This window comes from Grampus griseus (genome assembly GCF_964374135.1).
Source record: "Grampus griseus genome assembly, chromosome: 11".
In the NCBI taxonomy this organism is placed as follows: domain Eukaryota; kingdom Metazoa; phylum Chordata; class Mammalia; order Artiodactyla; family Delphinidae; genus Grampus; species Grampus griseus.
The window spans coordinates 72,688,910-72,716,291 of NC_139005.1; positions in this window are offsets into that span (position 1 = coordinate 72,688,910).

The following is a 27,382-nucleotide window of genomic DNA, read 5'->3' on the forward strand; positions in this document are numbered from 1 at the left end:
GTATAGCAAATGCAGGAAAATGGGAAAAATGCATTTTCCTTTACTAATTCTCAGAATCATGAACTGGTTAACCAACAACCTCCATACATAACTTTTTTTACACTGTTTTGTGAAAACGTTCTCATTTCACGTAAAATTTCCAGGCAATTATTAAATTTAATGGGTATATAATACTTACTGGTAGGAATATATCACAATTTACTTAACCATTTCCTTATTTAGATTGCTGATATATTTTTTGTTACATATAATGCTAAAATGGACAACTTTACATACATTTATGGCCAAATTTCTGATGATGTACTTAGAAGAAATTCTGAAAAGTAGAATTATAAAGTCAATGAGTTTTAAGACCTTTGGTACATATTGACAGGGTCAATACTATTATTTAATAAATAATTCTTTAATTATCTTCAGTTTTGAGAGAGAAAACTTATCTAAAGTTAGTGGCCATTTCCCTTTATTTTTCTTTCTGTAATAGAACTATTGCTAAATATATATCTACTCATAATTTGCATGATAAGATCTGGGGGATTGAGAAAGCAGAGATGGCAAGAGGGTCTTGTGATGAGTAATTTTTTGTAGAAAGAAGTAATACCCTACTTATAGTAATTTGGGGTAGAGTATTCTCTGCTAAGCAAGTACTATGAAATAATAGTCAGGAGTCCTGGCTGCCTCATGGTTTACTGGGATCATCCATCATAACTCTCAAAAGATATGATGTGAGAAAATAAAGTTCTGTGGTGTAAGCCACCAGTCTGTGGTATTTGGTTATGGCAGTCCAAGCAGACTAACACACATAGACACTTGAATATTTTTATTAAAAAAAAAAAGCAGTTTGTTTATTTAGTTTGATTCTCTTAGGCAGACTATGTATTGAGATGTAATTTACATACCTTAAAACTCAATCATTTTAAGTGTTGCATTCAATGAGTTTTAGTAAGTGTTTACAGCTTTGAAACCATCACCAAAATCCAGTTTTAGAACAAATACATCATTTATCTATTTTTTAAAAAGGAATATAGTAAATATCAATGATGACCTCAGGTTTGATACAGCTGTTAATGAATATTAATGAATATAAATTTTGGGTCTTAAGAAACCAGAGTATGAGGTAACAGTAATTATGGGGGCACACATATTTATTGATGACTCACAATAATTGCTCACAAACTGACAATTGTACTATGAAAGTTATGCTAGCATCATAAAATGAAGTGGGTCTAGAGTTTTCTATGATTTGAAACAGCTTATATGGCATGGGGGTAGCTTTTTCTTAAAAAAAAAAAAAAAGCAAAACTCAATGGAAAAATCAATTGTTCCTCAAGCATTTTCCTTCTTTTCCTTCTAGCTGAGATTTCTGCATGAACTTGGGTTGATCTTGGAATTGATATTTTTCAAGAAAATAATTCACTTTGTCAAGATTTTACAAACAGCTAGTACAGAGTTGTACACTGTATACCACTGAAAATGGTAACCATTGAAAATTCTCTATGATTATAATATCTCCTTTGCATTCTAATTTTGTCCATTTGTGTACCTCTTTTATTATAGTCATAAGAAATTAGTCTATATTATTTTTCAAAGAATGTTGAATTTATCATTGATTTATTTTTTCTTATTTCTATGTTCTAATATCTTGAATTTAATGATATTTTTTATTCTTTTACTAAATAATAAATTACAGTAATATATTTGCCTCTATGTGTCATTTTGAGAAGCATTTTATAAGTCTGGATATGATCTTTTCATTATTTACTGTCTATTTTTTAAATCATGGGTTATTTCTTGGTCTAATCTTTTTTTATTTTTAAATAAGAGAGCTTTAAAACTTAATCTAAATGGTGATAGTTTAGAAAAAGTAGATTTTATAAAATACATGACGTAGTAAATAAAGTCAAAGAAATCCTGAGCCAGATTTTCTGGATTCTCTCACAAATTTTGTCTATGTAGCTTTGTTATGTATTATAAAAAGTTCTGATAAAGCAGAGAATGACTAAGCAAACAAAGAACATTCTGCATAAATACTGTTAACACTTAGGGGTACATATGTTAAGAAATTTTCCTATGTACTCACATACACATTTATAAATAAAGGTATGAAATCATATATGTATAATATTTTATGTACATATTTATACTTGAATAAATATAGATCTATATATTCTTTTAAAGTATTTAATACATGAATATATTATAATTTATTTAACTACATCTTTCTTGATGAATATTTAGGTTGACTTAGGTATTTTGGTTTTATAAACAATAATACTAGATCTTTGGATATATATTTGTAACTTGTACAATATTTTTAGGATAAACACATGGATAATTGGATGCCAGTACAGTTTCTATTAATAATTATTTTTGATATTTGCTTTTACTTTTATGCAGTGGTGATTATAATAATTATCTCAATAATTCCATTTTTAATTGGTTTTGATGCTCATTGCTATCCCTCACCCTCTGTTTCTTTAATGTGGTTTCTCTATTTTCTTATTTTCCTCAGTATTACCTCAGTCCTTGGCTGATACAAGCTTTGGTTCTTAAAACTTTAGAAATACCACACTGTTGTCTTAAGATACTTAATATTGCAGAGAACTCTGAAGCCAGAATTCTTTTATTCCACATAAAACTGATTTTTTTCTACATGAATACTTATAGGGATTTATTCATCTTTTAATAAAAATTTGCTACAATGTGTTTTTTTATGGCTCTCTTTTCATTATTTTTATAGAACAAAGCAAATCCTTTAATTTGAAGACATACGTCTTCATTTCAGTCAGTAAAGTTTTCTTCTATTATGTTTTCAATTTTAATTTTGCTATTTTGGTTCAGGGTTCTTCAATAATACTAATTTATCTATTTATTAAATCTCTATTCTCTGGACTTTATTATCTTCACTTTTGTAAATTTTTCTTTTCATGTTTGGAGAAGACTTCTAAATTTTGACCTTAGTCACTAATTCAATATTTTTTTGTCTCAGTTTTGCTAATGATTAAGTTTTACTACAGCCTTCTATTTTAATTCAGCTTTTTCATTTCTAATATCATTTAAATATTACCTGATTCCAATTGTGTTTTTACATTTTTTATTATGTCACCCTTTTTGAATTCTATTCCTAATTCAAATGTTTCTTATCTTCTGTTATCTTACTGAAAACATTGAGAAGTTTTCTCTTTCTTTTATTGTGGTAAGAATTTCCCTTGTGGGCTTCCCTGGTGGCGCAGTGGTTAAGAATCTGCCTGCCAATGCAGGGGACACAGGTTCAAGCACTGGCCCGGGAAGATCCCACATGCCGCAGAGCAACTAAGCCCATGTGCCACAACTACTGAGCCTGCGCTCTAGAGCCCACGAGCCACAACTACTGAGCCCACGCACCACAGCTACTGAAGCCTGCGTGCCTAGAGCCTGTGCTCCGCAACAAGAGAAGTCACGACAATAAGGAGCCTGCGCACCACAACGAAGAGTAGCCCCCACTCACAACTAGAGAAGGCCCGAGCACAGTAAGGAAGACCCAACACAGTCAAAAATAAAAACAAACAAATAAATTAATTAATTAAAAAAAAAAGAATTTCCCTTGTGCCAAAGAATCTGTAATAAGCCACTTCCAGTTGGGGAGCAGATTAATGTTCACAAGTCCTAGGCTATTCAAATGCTGCAGGTTGGCTGGATTGATATGGATTCTATGCCACTCAAAGTATCTGCTGATACTTTGAACCAAGGGAGTAAAAGTAAAACTAGAGTCCCCATGGTTAACTAACAGATTGTCCTTATTTTCATTTTTGCTCATAGTACCTTACTTGTTGAATCTATGATTCCAAGAGTGCAGTATATCTATTGTCACCACCACCTCTTCATCCTCTTCCTACACACACACACACACACACACACACACACTCACTCACACACACACTCCACACTTGCTTTTTGTGTTTTGGGAGTCTCATTTTCCAAAGAAAGGAAGGTAGTAATGAGGGCCAAATTGGGGTATAGTATGCTCTCTCCCTCCAAAGGTTACTTTTGTCCTGGAAGGGTTCCCTTGCTTGGTGTTCTGGCTAGTACTGATCTTGCATCTTTGATTCGGCATGATATACAGTGAAAGATAAATGAAAGCTCTTTCTATATTCTTTCATGTTGTCAATTTTCTCTATTTAAAGTGACTGTTATTATAATTTACAATTCACCTCCCTAGTTCCTGCAGTTAATGGAATTTTCTGTTTCTGGTGGTAGGATGATTGTCAGTTTTAGTTTTTGTTGTCATCAATTTTTGTCTTTCTTTTGCCTTCATAGGTATTTTTGCAAGCTGTTGGGATCATCTGCAGCCTGGACTGCTAATCAAGTGCCAATTTTTGAAATATATTCTTGAATTACAATTTTAAACATTGGTATATAGGTCACATCCTGGCATCTTAGTCATTTATCTGAATATCACCCTGATAAACTGAATTCCTGTCTTAGCAGACAGGAAGACCAGTATCCTCCTGTATTCTGGTGGCATAGTTTTATTCTTATTTAGGACTAAGAATAAGAAATAACTGAAATTAGTGGCTAATTACTGTGCAATTTAATATCAACTGTGACAAAATTGAATCAAGTTTTTTCAACAGCTATTCTTCAGGATTTAGATTGACCAGACTAATTAACTATTCAACAGGTCAGTTCTTATAGTTATCACATTACAGTTATCAGTTCTTATAGTATATTTGTAACTAATTCATCTTTACTGGGCAAAAAGGATTTAATGTCACTCAAAATTGTATTTGGCTGGAAACAAGGTACTTAATGTTTAGATCAGCTATGTACTTATACCTACCTTGAAATTCTAGTTCTGTATTATCTATACTGTGATATATGATGAGCGGTTGGCCTTAGTCAAGTATTCATGGAGATATTTACCATGACGAAATGCTGCTTCTGTAGAAAATTTTAGCTCTATAGAGTTCCAGTAGGAAATGCAATAATTGGCACTGTCCCCAAGTGAGACTACAAACTGTTCTTCTTTTGGCAGACTCCTTCTCTGAATTTGTATGGGACAGTTGAGCACATGTAGAAGGAATTTGCTTTATGGGAGAGTATCAGTTATTTATTGCTGCATAACAAACTACCCCAACAGTCAGTAGCTTTAAACAACAATGATTTATTGAGCTCATAATTCTATAGGCTAGCAGTCTGGGCTAGGCTCAGCTAGGCAGTTATTTTGATCCTGTGGCAATTGCTCATTTGTCTGCAGTCAGCTGCTGGCAGGTCAATTGAGAGTTGGCTGGCCTAAGATGACTTAACTCACAGGTCCAGCTGATGGTTCACTGTCAGGTTGGGCAATGGAGGACACCTGGGTCCATTGTCTCTTGCATCCAGTAGGCTAGACCAGGCTTATTCACATGGAAATACAGAGAGTTCCAGGTGAGAGGAAGAAAGCATGCGAGCTCTCCTGAGACCTAGACTAGGACCTGACGGAATGTTGCTTCTGCAGCATTCTACTGGCCAAAGCAACAGACAGTGTAGAGAAACCAACTGTACCTCTTAAAGAGAGCATCTGCTAATTCACATGGCAAAGGGATAGGGATACAGAGAGGAGTGGATATTGTGACTATTTTTGCAAGCTATCAGAGAATTATATCTAATATGGAGGTGGCTTGATAAATCAGTAAGTGTATTAGTTTCCTAAGGCTGCTATATTACCACAACTCAGTTACTTCAAAACGACACACATTTACTCTTATACAGTTCTGGAAGCCAGATATCTGAAATCAGTTTCACTGGCTGAATCAATGTGTCAGCATTCACCTAAAATTATATAAGACAATGTCAGCTTTGTCATGTGCAAATTTGGCACTAACAGAATATGGGTCTTCTTTCAATTTAAGACATGGAACACTTATAGTCCACACATTCAACATTCACTCATTCATTCCATTCATTTATGAGCACCCAAAGAGCCAGGCATTATTATGCTAATCTAGATTCTAGAGATACAGCAGTGAACTAGAGTTTACATTTTTTTCTTTTAAAATCTTTTCTTGGGGCTTCCCTGGTGGCGCAGTGCTTGAGAGTCCGCCTGCCGATGCAGGGGACATGGGCTCGTGTCCCAGTCCGGAAAGATCCCACATGCCGCGGAGCGGCTGGGCCCGTGAGCCGTGGCCGCTGAGCATGCGCATCTGGAGCCTGTGCTCCACAACGGGAGAGGCCATCTTTTCTTTTCTTTTTCTAAAATTTATTTATTTATTTTTGGCTGCTTGGGTCTTCGTTGCTGCACGCAGGCTTTCTCTAGTTGCGGCGAGTGGAGGCTACTCTTTATTGTGGTGCACAGGCTTCTCACTGGGGTGGCTTCTCTTGTTGCGGAGCACTGACTCTAGGCACATGGGCTTCAGTAGTTGTGGCACGTAGGCTCAGTAGTTGTGGTTCGTGGGCTCTAGAGTGCAGGCTCAGTAGTTGTGGTGCATGGCCTTAGTTGTTCCACGGCATGTGGGATCTTCCCGGACCAGGGCTTGAACCCGTGTCCCCTGCAATGGCAGGTGGATTCTTAACCTCTGGGCCACAAGGGAAGCCCTAGAGTTTACATTTTAAGTTGTACTGTCCAAGATGGTAGCCAACAGCCACATGAAGCTATTGAACATTTGAATGTGGCTATTGGGTACCTGAAATGTGGCTCATTTGAATTTCATTGTGTTGCCAGTGTAAAATAAACCCTGGATTTTGAATACTTAGCATGAAAAAAGGAATGTTAAATATCTCATTAAATTTTTTAATTGGTTTCTATTGAAAGGGTAATATTTGAGGTATATTGAGTTAAATAAAACATACTACTAAAATTAATTTTTAAAATTAAAATTTCTTTTTACATTTTTTTAGTGAGGCAACTAGACAGTTTAAAATTACAAGTGTGAACTAATAAGAAACTGCTGTATAAAAATATAAATAAAATAAAATTCAAAAATTCAAAAAAAAATTACAAGTGTGGCTTGCATTTATGATTCACATTATATTTCTATTAGCACAATTCTAGAGGCTGGGAGACGAGAATAAATGAAATAACAGTAAACAGATTGAAAATGAAATCTAGTGATGCATGAGAGAGTATCTAAGTAGGCTTCTCTAGATTGGGTGGCCAAGGAGGAACTTGTTTGACTCTTCTGCTGAGACCTGAATTATATGAAAACACCAGTCACATAAAGGTTTTTGGGAAACATTCTCTAGGTAGAGGTAATAAAAAATATATTTTCTAGGTAGAGGGTTTTTTTTCAAGTGTAGAACCCTAATGTGGGGAACAAGTTTGGCTGGTTAGAGGCATTTTATTTCTTTATGAAAATTCAGTGAGCAAGAAGAATAGTAGAGTAGGATAACATTGAAAGGTAGGAGTGGCCCAACTCATTATAAAGTCAATAGAAAGCTCAAACCCCAACATTTTGTTATTCAACTGCTTTTAAAATTCTGAATGAGATCATGAATATTTGAGAGAGAAGAAATGTAAGGGGAGTGTTACCAATGTAGTTGTGTGAACTGGGCAAGTTATTCACTTCTTTGCCTCAGTTTTCTCATCTGTAAAATGGGAATGGTAATAATTGTACTAACCACATAAAGTTTTTGTGAAGAATAAATGAGACAGTGCATGTACACACATTCTAAGTGATACATGCTGGCTGTGACCAGATTTGATTCCATATCAAGTTAGAGCATCAGAGAGACGGGTATATATTATTTGAATTACTTATAGAAATGCCTTCATAGGAATATAATGAAATATGCTCTCAGTTTCATCGATGGTAGCTCTATGTATAATATTTCTGCGTTTTCTATTAAACCATCTTTGCCTAATAGTCTATTAAACATTCCTTGTATAAGAGTCCATGTAAAAAATTTCTTCTGAGAATTTAGTACAAAGAAAATGTGTCTCCTGATGAATTAGTATATATCATTTTATTAGACATTAAGAAGTAAAAAAGAGGTTAAGAAAGTAAAAAAGAAAAAAAATCCTCATTATTTTCTCCCTTTCATATTGTATTGGCTGACAAGATTCTCATATTTATTTCTATTTGGTTTTAGGTTAGTGTAGGTTTATGAGATTTATGATATAATTACTTTCCATAGGCCAAATATATTGCTATAGACCTTCTTTCATTACTCTAATAGCTTATGACATGTGCATTTTATTATATACTACTTTAAATTATTCTAAAATAATTTAAGTCTAAATTTAATAAAATATATAAAACATTGTTTCTATGAGAAAATGCATTCCAAGTTTCACAGAACCAAGTTATAAAAGAATGTTTGGAACATAGCCCATTTACAAGTTCAGGAGTTCCTCATATATTTGGGGGGTATTCTAAAATATCTTATTAGATGTTTTCTCTAGAAGATGTAGTTCCTAAAAAAAGAAGCAGAATTTAAGATCCTGTTTTTTGGATGATACATGGTAAGCTTCAAAACAAAGAAGCTATGTGAATTTATCTTTGTATAAAAAATATTATTTGTTGAAGATAAACAAAAGCCACATAACAGTTTTTAAAATCTAAGGACATCTTCCCCAGAATTCATTCATTCATTCATTCATTCAATAGGTGCCTGTCAAAGGGCTATTTTGTACTAGGGTTGTAAATACAGAGATTAATGTGTCTGTGAGATGCCAGATAATGAAGGGCCTTGTATGGCAGACATGTTATAGAGTTAAAATTTCATCCTGGAGGCAATGGGGAGCCATTGAAGCATTTTAGGCACAAAAATGACATGAATCAGATTTGGTTTTTAGAATGGCCTTTGACAGCTGTTTTAGAGATGAATTAAGTGCTGATGGGGAAATGGGGGCAGGTGATTAGGTGGATCATACACAGGTGGACCAAATAAGGAGATTTTTCATAACAACCAGGAGAAATATTTTGAGAGTGGCAGTGAGCATGGGAAAAAAATGGGCCAAACAGAAGAAACATTTAGAAAGCAGAATTGAAAGGATTTGGCAGAATTGTCTGGAATGACTAAAGTTTCCAACTTCGGCAACAGAACAGATAATACTGGTATTCATGGCGACAGGGCGTCAATGATGTGAACCTTGGTGGGATTTAATACAATGCAATTGATTTGGGACATGTTGAAATTGCAGGACTGCTGAAGCATTTGTGGGTTTATTGATGGAGACAAAGATTTGGGAGACATTAAATCATTGATAGTCAATGAAGGCACAGGAGTAGATAAGATTTCTTAAAAGAGTGTGTAGATAGAAAAGCTTGTTGACAGTGGAACCGTGGGGAATAACAGCATTTAAGAGGGAGTTGTTCTAAGTGAGAATGAGTAAATGGGGAAATCCAGGAATGTGGCCTTCTAAGGAGAGAGTTTTAAGGAAGGAGTTTATAATGTCAAATGCCAGAGAGAGGTCAAGTAAGATAAGGAATAAAAAGAATACTTTTGAAATTAGTATATGGTATTGGAAACTGGCAGGAACAAGTTTAGCAGAATAGAGGGCATGAAAACCGAGTCACAGTATGAAAAATGAATGAGGAATGAAGAATTGGAGACAACGAGTATAGACTTTAGGTTCTGAAAGGAGGAAAGAGAGCAGTAGTTACAGGGGGATACAGGGAGGAGCCAGGATTGTTTTAATATTGGGACTGATGACTGTAATTTTATGTTGAGTAAACACACAAGTGAAGAGGGGGTATTTGATGGCAAAAAGCCCCCGATGTGGGAGGAGGGATGGGATTCAGAGTGCAGGTGGAGGAACGGTACTTTTCCACTTTAATTCCATTGAAACTTTATACAGCTCCACAACAATAGAGTAACTTATATGTGTCCTTCATCAATTAGTAATCTTCATTTATAACAAATGGGAACTTCAAGAAATGATTAATTTTCATCACACTCTCAAAAAGAATAATATCTACAGTCACAGCCCTCATAAACTCTCCAGAGTTCTGTTTTTCCTCTACTCATTCTTCAGATTTTATGTCTCATTAGGACTTGTTCTCCATTAATTCAACCAAAATTACGCTTGGTGTCAGGGATATGATGATGAATTAATGCAGTGCTGGCTTTTGAGACCCTCCAGATGCACACAGGCCCCAGCTAGGAGTTACTCTCAAGGTGCTTGTGATTGCTGCTGGCAATAGTAACATGATGGTGATATACTGATGATAATGATATGGTCCTTGGTCCATTTGTCCATTTAGTATGATTGTGACAAAATAAAGTGTCCACTTCTACTTTGCACATGCTGTTAGTAGAAGTTCCACAAAATAGTCCTATCGAATTCCTCTTAGGAAAAGAAAATGAAATAGTTCTAATAAAGCACAAATCAAATCTTTACACAAAAATGCTTTCAAGGGCATCAGTTTCTTTTGTTTTTTTTCACTATAATTGGATATCTTGAGGGTAAGGATGTTGTCTAAGACTTTCCTTTCAAGATGTGCTACACTGGGAAATGCAGTGTTTAGGATTCATGGTGCCTGGGGTCAACTAGTAATCAGCTGTGCAATTTACTAGCTGAGAGACCTTGAGTACATCATTTAATGGCATCTAGAAAATGAAGATAAGACCTGTCCTGCCTACCTCTTTATCTATCTATCTATCTATCTATCTATCTATCTATCTATCTATCTATCTATCTATCTCTTATCCATGTAACAATCCAATAAATGTGAAGATTCATTGTAACTTAAAAGGGCTGTGCAGATAGTTTGGGAGGGTTCATGCCTAAAGTTTTTCATTTAGGAAAGATAATAACTTCCCAGTTTTGCCTAAACAAATTTGAGTTGGGTTTCTATCCTTTGTAACAGAAAGAATCCTGAATCAAGCAGTTGTTTCCTTCAGAATTCAGACACCTGCATCATCGGACAGTTCATCTGAACCACTGTGCAAGGGCCACAATGAAACCAACACAAAGAGAACACCTTCTGGGAGCAAGCACAGAGCCAGGTGCTTCCCCCAGGACTGTCTCTCCAAGTGCAAGGGTGGCAGTGTGTACCACACGTGATACTGGCTGTGGAAGCTGAGAAAAAAATTGTAACCATACCCTGCATGCATATGCTCAAACTGAATCTCTGATCGGGGAAGGACCAGATCTTCTGCCCCCTGCAGTAACACGGATGTGTTCTTGTTATGGGTAGAAAGAAATGCTCCTCACATTTATAAGGTTCAAGATTATTAGTTGAGGAAATAAATATGTGTATTAACTTGTAAAGTCAGGAATTTTGGTTGGTTTGGTGGAGCAGAAGTCAGACAGAAATGCAATCAGGTTTCGTTGTAGTAAATTAGCAGTTACAATCTTGTCCATGGTCAGTTGAGAAGGAACCATCCACGAGGGATGGCTCTCTTAAGAAACTGAATACCTTTGCTACTCAAGCCACTCTTTCAGCGGGCATTAATGATTGACAGTACATGTAGGATGATCTGAGTTATACATCCTTCTGTAATTAAAGTTTTCTTTTGCCCTCTCTTGGCTTCTGTGACTTGATACATATTGCTCAACCTTACCTTGCCTGCATTTTTGGGTCCAGGAATTGGGAATAATATCAACAGCTTCTGTATTTTGAAAGAGCCTAGATCCTAGATATTAAGTCATCGGGCATTAACTTTTGTTATGCACCTGGCAAAACATACCCACATAGATGCTTAATGAACAACAGCATTTGCCCTGAGCTTCTTGATCCCACAGGAAGGCTTTTGTGTTCATATACACCAAGTAATATGTACTTTAATTGGCCTACCCTTACCTATGTTGCTTCCTACTTTGGAAGCTTCATCTCTTTCCATATCACTTAAATAAGAAAATATAAATATTTACAAAGAAAATATAATTTCCCCTCAAAAAACGGTTCCTGTGGAATTAGACGATGATTATGCATCAATACGTTAGGACTTGCTGCCTGTCTTTCTTCAGACATGCCTGTTTTTTAATGCCTTGCCTAGTTTCATGGTTCATATAAATATTTACCAAGCAGCTACAGCTCTTAGATGGCTGTGTGCTTTTATCCTTCTGTCAAAGTCAGGTTCACCTCGGCATGTATTGTCTTATGTTCAACAGAGAGTGGGGCTGTTTTGATCATCTTATCTCTGTGAGCACGTACGGCAGGGGTGGTTAAGAGTGAAGACTCTGGAATCCTACAGAGCAGGATCCAGACACCAGCTCTGCTTTATTCTGACTTTGAACCTGGGCAAGTCGCTTCAACCCTTTTAGCCTCAATTTCTTCATCTGTAAAACACTTGAACCTCTTCACTGTTGTAGGATTAAAGAAATTAATATAGGCAAATAGTTTAGCAGAGTGCCTTCTACAGAGTGATCACAGATAACTACTGCTGGTTATCATTTGTGCTTCAGGGATACAAAACGTTATGGCTTTTTCGGAATTTAGTGGGATTTTGTCTCAAAGTTAAATCAGTGGTTCTCAACTGGGGGATAATTTTGCCCCCCCAAACCCTATCCCCACCCGGGGACATTTGGCAATGTCTGCGGACGGTTTTGGTCGTCTCACCTCCTCGGAGTGTCGCAGGGAGGCTGCTACTGGAAACCGTGGGTAGACTAGAGGGATGTTTGGTTTCTAAACATTCTACAGTGCACAGGCAGACCCCGCCCCTCACCCTCCACCTTTCAGCAAGGAATCATCTGGTTCAAAATGTCAACAGTGCTGAGGTTGAGAAGCCCTGAAGTAAACGGAAAGGAATCCTTCCATAGGTGAGTCATGAATAAATCCTAATCTTGAAACCAGTCTATCAACAAGTGTTTGTTGCTCTTCTGCTCCAGGTATAATATCATCGCCTTCCAGCAGAGGAGCTTTTTACAGTTTATGTAACATCTTCACATATATTAATCTACTAATTCTGACAAAAATCCTAAAAAAACCCCAAGCAGGACTGGCATTAACCACTCCCGCCCTTATTTATTTATTTATTTTTCTCTTGCAGAGGAGGAGTTAGGCTGAGAGGTTGATTTTCTCGCCAAAACACAGATGGTAATTAAACCCAGAGTTTCAAATACAGTGCTTCTGCCACTCTCACATGCCCAGCATTGCATTTCTGTGGGGAAGGCAGGAGACATTTTAGACATGGGTCCTCCCCTAAGATTCTTACTCAATCCTTAAGAGATTGATACCCGTGAACACTTATTTATTTATACCTATTGGGCTATAATAAATGCACGTTCCCACCCCTATCCCCACCCCTTCAGTGTTAGAGAACACTGCAAAGCAGCTAACCTGAAAGCAGAGTGTTTTCTTCCTCCCGAATCTTAGAGGGCTCTTTTGCAACATAAATGTAGTTATTTGTCTGCAAAATCAGGGTGCTACCCTTCTTTACAATCTGTACTTTTATAGCATATGCCATCATGTTCCTTTTTCCCCAGCAGTCCTCCTACATAGCCCAGATGGTGCCTGGCCTGCTCCTGCAAACTTCTGATTGCCTCTGTTTCTTTTTCATGCTCATCCTTTTCTGAGTGTGAGAAGCTGAGGTTTACCCATATGCATCCAACTTGATGCCCAGATGTTAGAATATTCCAAAATGCAACCAGTTTTGACATGTTAACTTTGTTCTTCTCAGCTCAGTGGCTATCAGCATGTCAGCACCTGCAGATTATTTCATGAAGTTTTGGAAAGCACTGATTTTTAATTCAGATTTTATGAAAGTTATAGGGATTTATTTTTGAAAAATGAGATAGGTAATGCCTAGTCCCTGCATAGCTGCCTGATATCTCTAAAGAACAATGTACCTTCTTCTTTGCACACGTTGGATTTATGCTGTCTAATTAGCTTCAGATTACTTTGACAAATGAGTAAAATTGGTTCTAGCCGACACTCAGCCACAGAGAAGTTTTAATACCTAAGCTATTAAAAAAAGGAGCTCAAACACCAGGTAATAATCCTTACCGCAGAGTGAATAAACAATTCATGATTAACTTAGTGCATATTTATTACCAAAAGTTATCAAAAGATGCTGAGAAAACTTTTTATGAGAAGTTATTTGATGATGATAATAAAATTTGTCCTTGCATTTCTTATTCAAATATGTGTAGCCATTATCAACCGAACATTAGCAAATATTATATCAGTATATGACACTTCAACAGATAATATAAAGTTCAGAACTACCTGTACTGAAACAGGGAGGTTTTTGTTTGTTTGTTCCTATGCTTATTTTACTTTGGAAAATATACCTTAATGAAAATCATCGAAAGTTCAATGGTGCTTCAGACATATCCAAGATAAGTGACTTGGAAAGATATAGACCCCCAAGCTGGCTTTCTTCCCGCCTAAGGACATGCAGGGAAGTAAAGTGTAAACACAATCCTTCTTGATTTATTTTTACTTGGGTGGCTTTGGAGGTTACTCAAAACTTATGTGTTCCATAAAAGACAGAACTGAAAGTGTACAAGATGCAACTCAAGTGGAAACTACTGACTAGAAATATTTTCCAGACTCCGCCCCTGACCCTCGTGCTGGGCTGTTAAGTCACTCTTAGAGCTGATTACATAAAGACATGCTAAGTTATGCCAATGCTGGAAGAATGCACATGATACTTTTCTCTGAGCAGTACTTCCTTATGTCATCCCCCTGCTCAGAGCCCTTCCATAGCTTCCCATCGCTTTAAAGCCTTTAAGCCCTAACATGTCATACAGAGATATTTCTAGATCTAGTCTCTGAGTAGCTCTCCAGTCTCAGTTGACACCACCAAAACAGGCAGGTGTGTGCAGGAAACTGCTAGTAGTTGCTTTATCAAATATTTGTGAAGTGCCTACTCGGTCCCAGGCATGGGGTTTGGCATAGCTTGCCATCGTTAGAACATGAAGAAGGAAGCAGAGGACGGAGGCAACAGCAGTGGGCACGGCTCCAGAGGCCAGTTCTAGAGGCCTTGCGTGTCAGGCTAAGGATCTTGAACTTAATTTTATTGGTGATAGGCAGTCCCTAAAACATTTTAAAGTAATTTTATAGAGTGAATTGCTTTGCAAGGATGTAGCATTAGAGTTTAAAAAAAAAATGACATGTCAACATAAAGACATCTTCCTTTATGACCTCTTTTTGGGTATCAATTAATTTACTGAACCAATGTTTATTGAGAATTTACCAAAGGTCATAACACGGTATAGAACTAGACATTTCTATTCCTTTCCCATGGAGGTCAAATAATTAGGCAAATGACAAATTATGGTATGTGTTAAGAAAGACACAAACAAGATGCTCAAATAGGAACTAACAAGGAGGGTTTCCACTTGTGATAAATTACTGGGAAAGTCCTGACTGGGGAGATGACATTTAAGCCGAGTCCTGAGAGATAAGCAAGCAACCATTCAAGGAGAGGAAAGATGAGCATTCCAGGAAGAGGAAACAGCTAAGGGAGGGTTAGATATGGTTGCAGAGCTGAGAGATCAGTGTGGCTGGATTCTATAGGGTGAGGAGGAGTAAAGCATGAAATGAAATTGCAAAGACAAAAGCCAAAACATGCAGGGAGTTGCAAACTCTGCTAAAAGTTTGCATATTGTTCTCATTTTCTCCTTTGGGACAGGATGCAGTGTCTTTTAAACATGGTTACATAGGCAATTTTACATGAATTATCATATATATATATATTTATATTTCCATGAGTACTAAATCTTAAAAACGTTTAAAATAGACTGAGAATGATTGTAATTATTTTTTCTGGGAAAAAGAGTCTAAAATGTTTATAATTTTTAAATGATCTATTTTATCTTTTGGCTCATTGGATAAAAAAGGATAAATAACCACCATTTTAATTGGTCTTCTAGGAAAAACCTATTAACATCTTAATCTTCCAGCTAATCATTTGTTGCTGAGACTATAAAAGGGGATTTTGCCTTCCAGAAGAGAATTTCTGAGAGAATTTCTCAGAAAGAAATGTATACATGTTACAGAAATGTAACCTTCAGATCAGAAAGATCTGAATGTTACATCTTTCTCCTGTAAACTACCAATCAATTTCACTCTCTAGTGTATGTCATACTTGACAGAGAAGACAATTCAGTGGAGCTGATTCCTAAGTCAGGGCGGCTGATATAATTTACAACCCAGCCTCTTAGATAAGGTTTCATTCCCTTTGGTGCAGGAAGATGTTATGTCTAATGATGCTGCCTGGACCATTGTGATTTTGACCATGGCAGGGTTCTGAATACAAGTCGTGGGTAGACTGTAGATTTCAAAGGGACTTGAGAAATATCTGTACAAGTCTTATTTCCTTAAATGTCACCCCTCCCCACAGACACATTAAAAATTATGTGTTGCCTTTTCTATTAACTGGATAACACATACAATGTAATGATTCTAATATTAAATAGTAACTGGAGCAAATCCTAAGGTTGTTTGAAAGCTAAAAGGCCACTTAGACAAATTAAAAACTCATTAACCTATGTCTGGCATGTATTTGATATAGAGTGAAGAAAAAAAGACTAATGATTCCAGCTTATCATCTAAGAGCTGAGTAAAAATTACCTGCCATCGGATATAAAGCTGTGTTAGTGTCCAGTTAAATTTATAACCAGGCTATTAAGTCATATGAAAAATGATAACATGTTTGATGCTCTTTTATTCCAAACTTTGTCCCAGGATTCTTTTATTTCTCTTTGTTTCAAAAATGTTCTATCTTACACTGAGAGATCTTTATTCCATTGTTATTTCTCTATTAATGAAATTACAATTTAACAATATAGTCAAATTATAATAAAGAGTTGAGTTATTATAAGCTGTCCTGTATGTGAGTTACATAATATGCTGAGTAGATCCCTACAAAGCCATATTTATCTAATTATAATGAGACCAACTCCTTGAAGAACACATGTTTGTGTCTCATATAACTAATTAATGAAGACTGAAATAATTGATGGTGAATGTAACAGAAGCATACCAGTAGATACTGAAGTTTATCTCCTTTTTCACCATGGTTCTTTATTGGTAGTGCTAATATTAATTAATTTGACAAAACTATAGCTTTGCTTACTTTCTATCCAAGTGGTGTAACATTCCTATAGGACACAATATATAATTAAAAATTTAAAAATAAATTTTGAATGGCGGGTTACTGTAGAAAATTAAAATTAACATCAAATTGTCAGTTTTGAATCAGTTTCCTAAATTTCCAGATCACAGTGGTCTGTTTTCATTGGTAAGTAAGTGGTCTAAGATTCCACGCTCAGTTTATTCATTTTTAAATGACTGGCGCTTTCACTTTCATTAAACATGGCACATAAAGACTGCACTGATTGATCCTTCCAGAAGGGAAACAACCTTCATCTCCATGTTTGAAATCTAAATAAATTCTAAAACCTCCCTCCTGCAGCAACACAATAGCATCAGTTGGTTAGCCAGGCCTATGGGTATCTTTGTAAATACAATGTTAGATGAATGAATTTTTAATAAAGTTAAGTGTAGGAGATAAAGATAAAAATAAGAAAAAATTATAAAGAATGATATGTTTCATGAGTTATGGACCCACCTACGGTAAATAATAAAGCTGAGTTAGCTGAGAGGCAAAATAGGATGCAGACCTCCATAGCTATATGGAAATTTTATAAGAATGACATTACAGTTTATGTTTTGAAAAGCAGTGAGAGATAAATGATGACCAATACCAGTACCCAGATCCCACATGAAACCGTACACAGGTCAAGGGTTTTTGAATGAAATGAGCCTTTTTCTCTCTACATTTTAAATCTTTCCTTTCCCATTCAGTATTGGGATTCCTTTCCAAATGCTTAGCTAATTGAGGTCAAAAACTTTTAGGCAAAGGTACAATTCTGTTACTGGAAAAATCTAAGAACCTGTCCTCAAATAGTTACATATATGTCAAGGTTTTATCTCTTTAAATTATTGTGTTAGAGTTTTCCAAATTTGCCAAATCCTTAGAAAAAATCTTATTGGATTTATGCAGATATTTTCCCCAAAAAAGATAGTCCACTGTCCTTTTGTAGTGTAGTGTGTTGTTGGAAGTAATAGGAATTTACCTTTTTCTCATTTTGAGCTACTGTGTATTTTTCCTTCTGAGGAAAATGGAACAGGCTATAGATATCAATCTTCTTGGTGTTTTCTTGTCTCTTTTTTGATGGGTGAAGGGAGAGCTATGTGAGTTTCTGTATATGTCTTTGGCTTACAGTACAAAGATAATGGATCACCTTTTCTGAGGGCCTGACTTCCACTTTTCGAAAGTGGCTGCAAAAAGGAGTCAAGGAAGTTTTACATCAGTTATTCATTAAGATACATATGGCTGCATCAATACCTGCTTTACTGAAAGGGAGACCTTAATTCATCTCTTAAACTCTTATCAGAATGGCTGTGGCACTGGAGAAGACGATTATTGCCAAATACTCAATGTTTAAACAGAAATACTTTCACAATAACATCAAGCAGAAATGAAAAACTTGAACGGTGTATAGTTCTTAAAGGGAAACTAGTTTGTAAGCAATGCAAATTTTTAACTTAAATTTTCAGATTTTAATAAAAAAATTTAATAGGAAAATTTCAAAGTCACAAGGCATTGCAATTTTTTTTCTCTTATTGACAGGTTAAAAAAATGCAACACCGAAAACCTGACCTATTTACTTTACAATCTGAGAATTAGATAACAAGCTTCATGAACTTTTGATTCTCTGTTCTCAAATAAACTCCAATTTAATTACAAGTGTAATTACAATATTCACACATTCATGCTGAGTATGAATTATATAAGATTTCAAGAACTAAGTAAATGAACACAAGTACTGTGTACGATGTCGTGGTAGGTAAACTGCCTGTTAATTTTTTTTTTTTTTTCCAGATCCGTTTACATAGGGTAACTATAGCTTTGTTTTATCTACCTTTAAACTCAATTCACCCAACAGTAAAGGATCTGAACTGGTAACACAGTCTAGACAGCAGATAAGATCATGTCACGTGGTACAAATGGAGGCTTCCATTCTCTTTTTTTAAAGAAACCTCTTAGGACAGGCACTTGACTAAAAGACATTTTTGCACACCACAAACCTAAGGCACAGTTTGTGACCCACGGTGACAAAATCAAATTATTTCAGGCTGAGAAACATTTTCTCCTATAGGATAAAGACAATTTTATTTGTGGACAAAATGCCCTGTGGAGGGGATCTTATAATCACATCACCCATTATCACAATCATCAAATGCATGCAACATCTAAGTCCAATTAGTGGAAGATGGGACCATATGGACGTCTGTTACAATGTCGTGGTAAGAAGATAATGCTTTGTGTCTTCAGTTCAAGTGCTTTAGAAGCATTAAGCTTCTCAGTACCTTTGTGAACTAGGTAAGCAATTTTCTATGCTCTCCTTTCCCTTTGTGCCTCAATATATCCAAGGTAAGGCTGCAGCTGCTGATTATCTTTGAATGTGTAATGTTAACTACGAATTTAAAATGTCTACTTAAGTTTCCTCAGGAGGGACCATGGCTAATTCTACGTTTTACATGATGTCTTAATCAGGAAAAGAACCACATCTCTTCATTGTATCACTTTCACTGTGTTTGTTAAAATGGCCTCATTTACGAAGCAAATGCTCAGGCAAAGACAGCTTTTAGCACAAACATCCATGAGGATGGTTTCCGTGTGCTCTCTGCTGAATGTGGGGGAGGTGAAGCACTTTGAACACAATAGGTCAACTCAGGTGGTTTTGCCCTTGCACTTTCTTTACAGCTGCCTGTCTGAGGTTACTGCCTAGGGAGGAGCTGGGAGCTGGCAAGAACCAGTGGACATGTAGCCATAATGATTCTGTACCCGTATGCTCAGGGATGCCAGCTATATGAAGGGACGATGTCGTAGGGCAACAAAGGAATGCTTTGTTTAGATGAGTAAATAGCTGAAAAGGTTTGTGACCTCAAAGGGAGGATCTGTGTAATTCTGTGCAGTATCATACAAGTCAAAGAAATGCTGAGCCAATTTGGACAGTAGGCATCATGGAATACTTCCGGATGACTACGTTATTTTATGGCTTGACAGCGTTGACGTGATATTTTTACCTCTTATACATATAGTGTAACTGGTGGCTAAATGAAAGTTTGATTCCTATAGAACATCTGTAGATATTGACTGTGGTAATTTGCAAAAATTACTATTGTTGAATTACGCTTTACTGTTGCATTATTGGCTTTCACAGAGGCATGACCCAGAAGTCAGGCACATAATATCACTTCTATTTTTTGTTGTGAAAGCGCTATTTAAGACATTATTGATTATGTTTCTTCATAAATCCAATATAATATATTGATTTTAGAGTTTGATGCCAAAAAAAACGTTTTTCTCAAAGTCCTGATATAAGAATTATGCAGCCCATCTTATTTGCTTTGTTGCCTTGGCTCTGAGGAAGCTCAAAGATAAATAATAATAGTGCTGATACAGTCTTTACATAATGAAGTAATTTGTTTTCTCATTTATATAAAAAGAGTCAAGTCAGGCAGACTAGAAAGACCTACAATTTCTCTTGATTCTAGCAAACTGGCTGGCAAATCTTTTGGCATTAATTTGGTTAACCCCTACTTGAAGAAAAATGTAATGACAAAAATAATGAAATTATAGTCCCCTTGTTATTAATAGAAGGAAGCAAAGTGTGTTCACTGGTGGAAAGACCCTGAAGTCGGAGTCAGACCGAGTTGGATTTGAGTCATAGTTCTACCTTTTATTGGTAGGATTGAGGCATATTGCTATCATTTTTGAGTTTCAGTATTCTATTTGTGGAACATGTGAAGCCCTTAAAACGGTGCCTAGCACATAGTAAATATTCAACAAATATTGACTACTGTTATTTTTAATGATAATTATTGATTAAAGCTTAGATTAGATAATACTGATGAAAACTTGAAAAGAGATGTTTCTAGATGATTCTGTAAGAGATGCAAAAGATGTATCAATGAACTAATGAACATTTTCTGTTTGAATGTTGAAGTTTCATCAGTACAGCTGACCCTTGAACAACACAAGTTTGAACTGTGCAGGTCCACTTATATGCAGATGTTTTTCAATAAATGCAGTACTTGGATTTTTATTTTATAGATCTTTAAATTAACTAAGTGTGAGGAAAAGTTTGTGTTCGATTAGAGATCATAATATGTGGAATCAAAAGAACTGGGGTTTGAGTTCTGACTCTATCCGAACTGTTTCAGCTTCCTGCCCTTGGGGGAGTCATTTATCAGTTCCTCTGTTTTTGAGGCAGAGGTAGCAGTATGCGAATTTTCCACTGCTCTGGTTGGTGTCCCTAACCCCTGTGTTCAAGGGTCAGCTATATTCCATTACATATATTTAAACATTATATAAAAAGACTCAGTAATAGTTTTTCTTTTACCTGTACAATATAGTACACAGATTCACAGATATAGAGAACAAAACTAGTGGTTACCAGTGGGGAGGGGAAAGCCAGGGGCAGGGGATTAAGAGGTACAAACATATAAAAATAAGCTACAAGGAGATATTGTACAGCACAGGGAATATAGCCAGTATTTTATAATAACAATAAATGGAGTATAACCTTTAAAAACTGTGAATCACTATGTTGGACACCTGAAACTTATATAATATTGTAAATCAACTATACCTCAGTATAAAAAAAGAGCAAAAAAACCAAATGCTAAAATTGTGGTCATTGTTTTAACAGGATGAAATCTCACTAACTAAAACTGATAAAAGTCAAATAAGTTATGATTAAAGAATATCCTAAGGTTTCATAGTTCCCAAATCCAGAAACTATAGTACTGACTTTTGGAGTTTACATGTCTATATGTAGCCCTACTCACCAATTTACAAATACGTTATCTTCTAAAAGCTTCCTTGTAACTTGCTAGTTTGAAACTCAGAATGGATTGTCTTAACAGAACATGTATTGTAAATGCTGACTTGTTTCCGGTTTAGTTTTTCTTTCCAAAGCTGTTTTAATCCCTAATAATAAAGTTAAAATTTTGTGTTTTCAATAAAAGGCAGAAAACTATACTTTGGTCACACCTTCTATTCTAAAGCTAATAAAATATATTTAAGCATATGGAATATTCATAAAGCATTTTAATTAAATATTTTTCAATTATGCAACCTATAATCAAGAAAGACTGAAAAGAAACAATTATGAAATTTGTTTGGAATGAGTTTAACTAGATGTAGACAAGAAGGCCAGGAGGAACTTTGGTGTATATCTTAATGGAGAATCCTGGGCCCTTTCAGTGGTTTTTGAGATTCAATTCAATAGGTATATTTTTCAGTTGAACCTGCGCTATTGAGACTGTGCTGCATATTTCAATGAAGGGTGAATAAAACGTCGTCTCTGTACTTCTACACCACTGAAGATCAAGTCCAGCTGCTTATCACAGGAAAATCCAAAACAACCTCAGGTTAAATGGGAGAGCAGTATATTTCCTTCCCATTAATAAAGGAGTCTGGAGTGAGGTAGTCGGGGCTGGTGAAGAACTTCACTTCTTTCCCCTTGCTTTTCTGCTGCATGTGGTTTCTGTTCCCAAGGCCACCTCATGGTCCATGATGGGTTTAGGAATTTAGCCATCCCATCTATGTCTACAGCAGTAGGAAGGAGGAAGGAGGAAGGGACAGGCACAGCCCTCATTAGAAAAAAATGATTAGACTTTTTTTTGGGCAGGTTTAGGTTCACAGCAAAATTGAGTGGAAGGTACAGAGATTTAGTATATATCCCCCCCCCCCCAACGCATTACCAACATGCTCCACAGTGTCCTCATTTTTAAGGACATTTTCTATAAGTCTCAGTCAACATTTCTGCTTAACTCTCATTTGGCCAGAACTTAGTCATATGGGGACATTCATCTATGCATGGGAGACTGGGAGATGTAGTCTTTTAGCTTCCTGGTAATGCAACTAGTTAAAATGGAAGGTTCTATCATAAAAGAAGGAGAAAGTAGATAATGAGGGCAACCAGCAAGTCTACATAGAACTTTCAAGGCAGTTCCAACACAGAAGTTGGTTGGTTAATATAAAGAGAATGGTAATAGTGGTCATCAGGAGTGAAGGATGATAAGAGAGGTACGCACAAAGGCCAATGGGCTATCAGAGAGCAAAAGTAGTTGGGAGTCCTGAGATGTTTTCATGACAGGAACCACATCTGAAGACAACCCGGTGTGTGGGTAGTAGATCAGACCCTGTTGCCTACCTCAATTCCTTGTGCTCCCTCATTTCTGGCTGGCAGACCCTGAATTTGAGGTCCCTGCTAACATGAAGCCCCTCTTAACAAGCAGCTTTTCCAAAGAACAGGAAAACTATGTCAGTTATAGCTTAAGCTTCACTTGAACTGAGAACTAAACATAAAATTAAAAAGCTCTTGAAGAGAACCCGAAAGCCTCTTTAAAAACATTTGAGGGACCCAGGGGATCTTGAACTCGAGGAACAAAATATTTTCCTACCAGGGGCAGTATATTATGGTGCTTAAGTACTCAGTCTAAGGCCAAACTGCCTAGGTTTAAATATTAATTTTGCCCCTTACTGACAGCAGGTTTCTGGGCAAGTAAGTTAACATTTTTATATTTCAGTTTCCTCACCTTTGAAATGAGAAAAATAATTGTACCCATTTCATAGGTAACTATAGGGCCTGAATGAGCTAATATTTATGAAGTACATAGAACAGTGCTTGACAGTTTGTGCTATATTAGTGTTAATTAAATACATTTTTAAAATTTCAAATTGTTTCTCCCTCCACAGAATCAGTAATTCTCAACATTTTGTAAAGTCTGGTCTCTTTAATTCATTTCTCATCCTCTTCTCCCTTTGGGTTTTCTGAGAATAGAAGAAGGGACCTCTTGCTGGCTCATTTTCCCTTAAGGCGTCTCTTCATCAGTCACACAAATAGAACCTTAGAGACCCCGAGTTTAGCAAAGATTCAACTCAATGCTGAACCACTGTCTCTTGTTCTTCTTAGATTCTACCTTGGGGAAAAGAAGGAGTGGTTCATTCTTTCTCGTTTAAAAGTGAGCAGACCTGGATTTGTATCTGGGCTCTGCGCCTTCTACCTGCATGTTCCCTGAAACTTCTAAACTTCAGTTTCTTCATATGTCAAAGGGAATAGCAATAACTCATAGTAATTGTGATGAGAATTAAATTAAATGATGGATATGGAGTGCTTATCATGGTGACCAGCATGAGGTAAAGGCTCAGTAAATTCCATCCATGGTTATTCTTAGAATTGATGACATCATAGTCTAGGTTCTGTGAGTGAACCCCAAAGGTCAGTCACATGATGAACTGTCATGTCAATTTTTTTTTTATTTTACATTGTAGCAAAGTGGGATTTACTTCAAGTATGCAAGGATGGTTCAACATTCAAACATCAAATAATGTAATCCATCATGTCAACAGGATAAAGAAGAAAAATCGTATGATCATATCAATTGATGTAGAAAAGGCATTTGACAAAATGCAACATCCATTTATTACACAAAATGTTATCAAACTAGGAACAGAGGGTAACTTTGTCAATTTGATAAAGAACATCTGCGAACATTGACACCACCAAATGCTGGTGAGGAAGTGAAGCAACGGGAACTCCCATTTATTGCTGGTGGGAATGCAAAACTATTCAGCTACTTTAAAAGACATTTTCATGGCTTCTTAAAAAACTAAACATACTCTTACCATATAATTCAGCAACCGTGCTCTGAAGTATTTACTCAAATGAGCTGAAAACATGTCCACACAAAAAACCTCACACAAATGTTCATAGCACCTTTACTCAGAATTGCCAAAAGTTAGAAGAAACTAAGATGTCCTTCAAAGGGTGAATACATAAATAAATTGTGGCACATCCATAGCATGGAATATTGATAGGTACTAAAAAGAAACAAGCTATCAATATACAGAAGACTCGGAGGAATCTTAAAAGTATATTGCTTAGTGAAAGAAGCCAGTCTGTAATGGCTACATACTGTATAATTCCAGCTATATGACATTCTGAAAAAGACAAAACTATGGAGTCATGTCAGTTAATTTGTCCTTCCAAATGCTAAGCATACAGAATTGGTGGGAGCTGGGAAATCACTGAGATATCAAAGAAAAATCACTGTAACTGAGGAGGTGAGAAGTTAAGGGGAAGTTCTGATGATGGGGAGGTGAGTTCTTGGCCAGAGTCTTCCTTGCAAATTGTATACTCTTAACTTGAATACTAAACATAAAAGAAAAACCATCAATTGCTGTTTGTTTTGTTTTTTTTTTCCGAAGAGAAATTTTGACATTATGCAAAGATCAAAACTGAGATTTGGGCAAAGTGAATTTCTGATCATTTCACTAAGTGAAACAATTGCCATGATGCATAATATGAAACCTCAATGCAGAAATAATGGACTTTAATAGCATATGAAAGTAACATTTCAATTCATGTCTTGAAATTTCTGGGCAGAAGTGAGAATACCCTCAAACAACTGCACATGTTAACATGGCCATAATGAATTATTTATGGAAATTAAAAGGGTCCTTTGAGAGCCATTTATCAAAACTGTCCTCTGTATAGCTAAAGAATTCCTATAATGGACTGATAACTCCATAATACGCCTTAGCTCTCTTTCATTATTTTGGATTCAGAGATCCTTGTAATAAACAAGCAGATACCATTCTCCTTAGTTGAAACCAAATATTGGTCTGATATTAGATTCAAGTTTTCTCATAGGATAGGATAATTAGAGGTGACACATTACATCATACTACCTAATTAATATTTTCTTTCTTAAGTTCAGAGGGACTTTTATAGAACCGTACTTTTGGAAATATCTATCGCCGTCATGAAAGGCTGTCACCATGGGATTTCCATCATCCAGGGAAACTGCATACATAGTAGCCTGAGGCAGAGGCCCTTTATTTTCTTTTCTGCTTTTTGATGCACACCAGAAGTTTCTTGGGGAAGTTTAAATAATATTCAAGTTCATTTTGTTGGCAAAGGCAAGATGTTATTGATTGTCTGACACAGACATGTACTGTATAATTTCTAAAAAATTTTTCCATATCTTCTTGAGTTATTTTTGACAAAGTTAAATTAATACAAAAATTTATTCTCTTATTTTTTTATTTTTTTATTTATTTTTTTTGCTGTACGCGGGCCTCTCACTGTTGTGGCCTCTCCCGTTGCAGAGCACAGGCTCTGGACGCGCAGGCTCAGTGGCCATGGCTCACGGGCCCAGCCGCCCCGCGGCATATGGGATCTTCCTGGACTGGGGCACGAACCCGTGTCCCCTGCCTCGGCAAGTGGACTCTCAGCCACTGCGCCACCAGAGAAGCCCTATTCTCTTATTATTTTATAAAGAGATGACTCCTAAAACATTACATATTTTTGGTACAAAAACCATGCAAATTTGCTCTGAGTAGTACATCTGAACTTATGATGGCCTTTGGCCTACAGAAGACAAAATGCCTAACCTATTCTTGGATCTCTTATTATGCAGTAGACAGGACAATGTTAGTATAAAACACGTTGTTAAAACTGGACAGAAACAGTCAGAATAAACAGTTGTAAACCTTCAATGAAGTGAAGAAGTAACAATTTCTACCAAGGGATTGCTCCGTTTGGGGCCAAAATTATAGTTTTGTTAGGGAGAAAAAGTTCACTAGATGGGAGGTTGCTTGAATTCACAACCATATATATCTTTTCCTTCTGAAAGAAAGAGGCATTTGTTTCCCGACATTATCAGAAAAATTGTTCATTTTTATTCTTCATCTGTCACTCAAAGTTGTCGCTACATTTAGTGGCTATTTATTCTGCACATCATTCCTACCTCTAATAGTGGTGTCAGCCTGTCTGGTATTCATATGCCAGTAACACATTTCTTTTTATTTCAAACACAACTTCTGGGAAGTAACTTCCTCCTTTTGTTATAAATCTCAAACGAGTCACTGCAAGAAGTTCCAGTCTGCTCACCCTCCTTTCTGTTCCTCATTTTCAATCAGAATAGGAACTAGTGACACTTTTGTTGATTAGCGGGGCCTTGTTTTAAATTGTTCCTTGAGTTGAAGTGTTTGATTCAAACTGATCTCTCCATGCATTTCCACTGAGCCTTCTTTGGGACAAATGACACAAATTCAAATTTGAATGGTGGAGGGTAAAGGTGCAAATTGATCTCTAATCTTCATATCATAAATATTTAAATAAACCTAGCTCAATAGTAAACATTAAGAAATGGTGATATCAGTTTTTATTACTCATTTCTTTCATATTGCTTGAGAGCTCAGAAGCTCACACCCCTAGGATGGATATAGGCTGAACAACAAACTGGAAATTCCATCTAATGCATAATTTAAAAGCATTTGTTTTGCAAAACAAAACCAACAAAACCAAAAAACCAAATCCAAACAAAACAAAAAGCTGAGTACTGGAATCCTTTCTCTACCATTAATATACTGCATGATTATAAATAAGTTAATTAACCTCTCCATTCCAGTCATTTCTTTGGCAATGAAGTGAAACCCAAAGTTA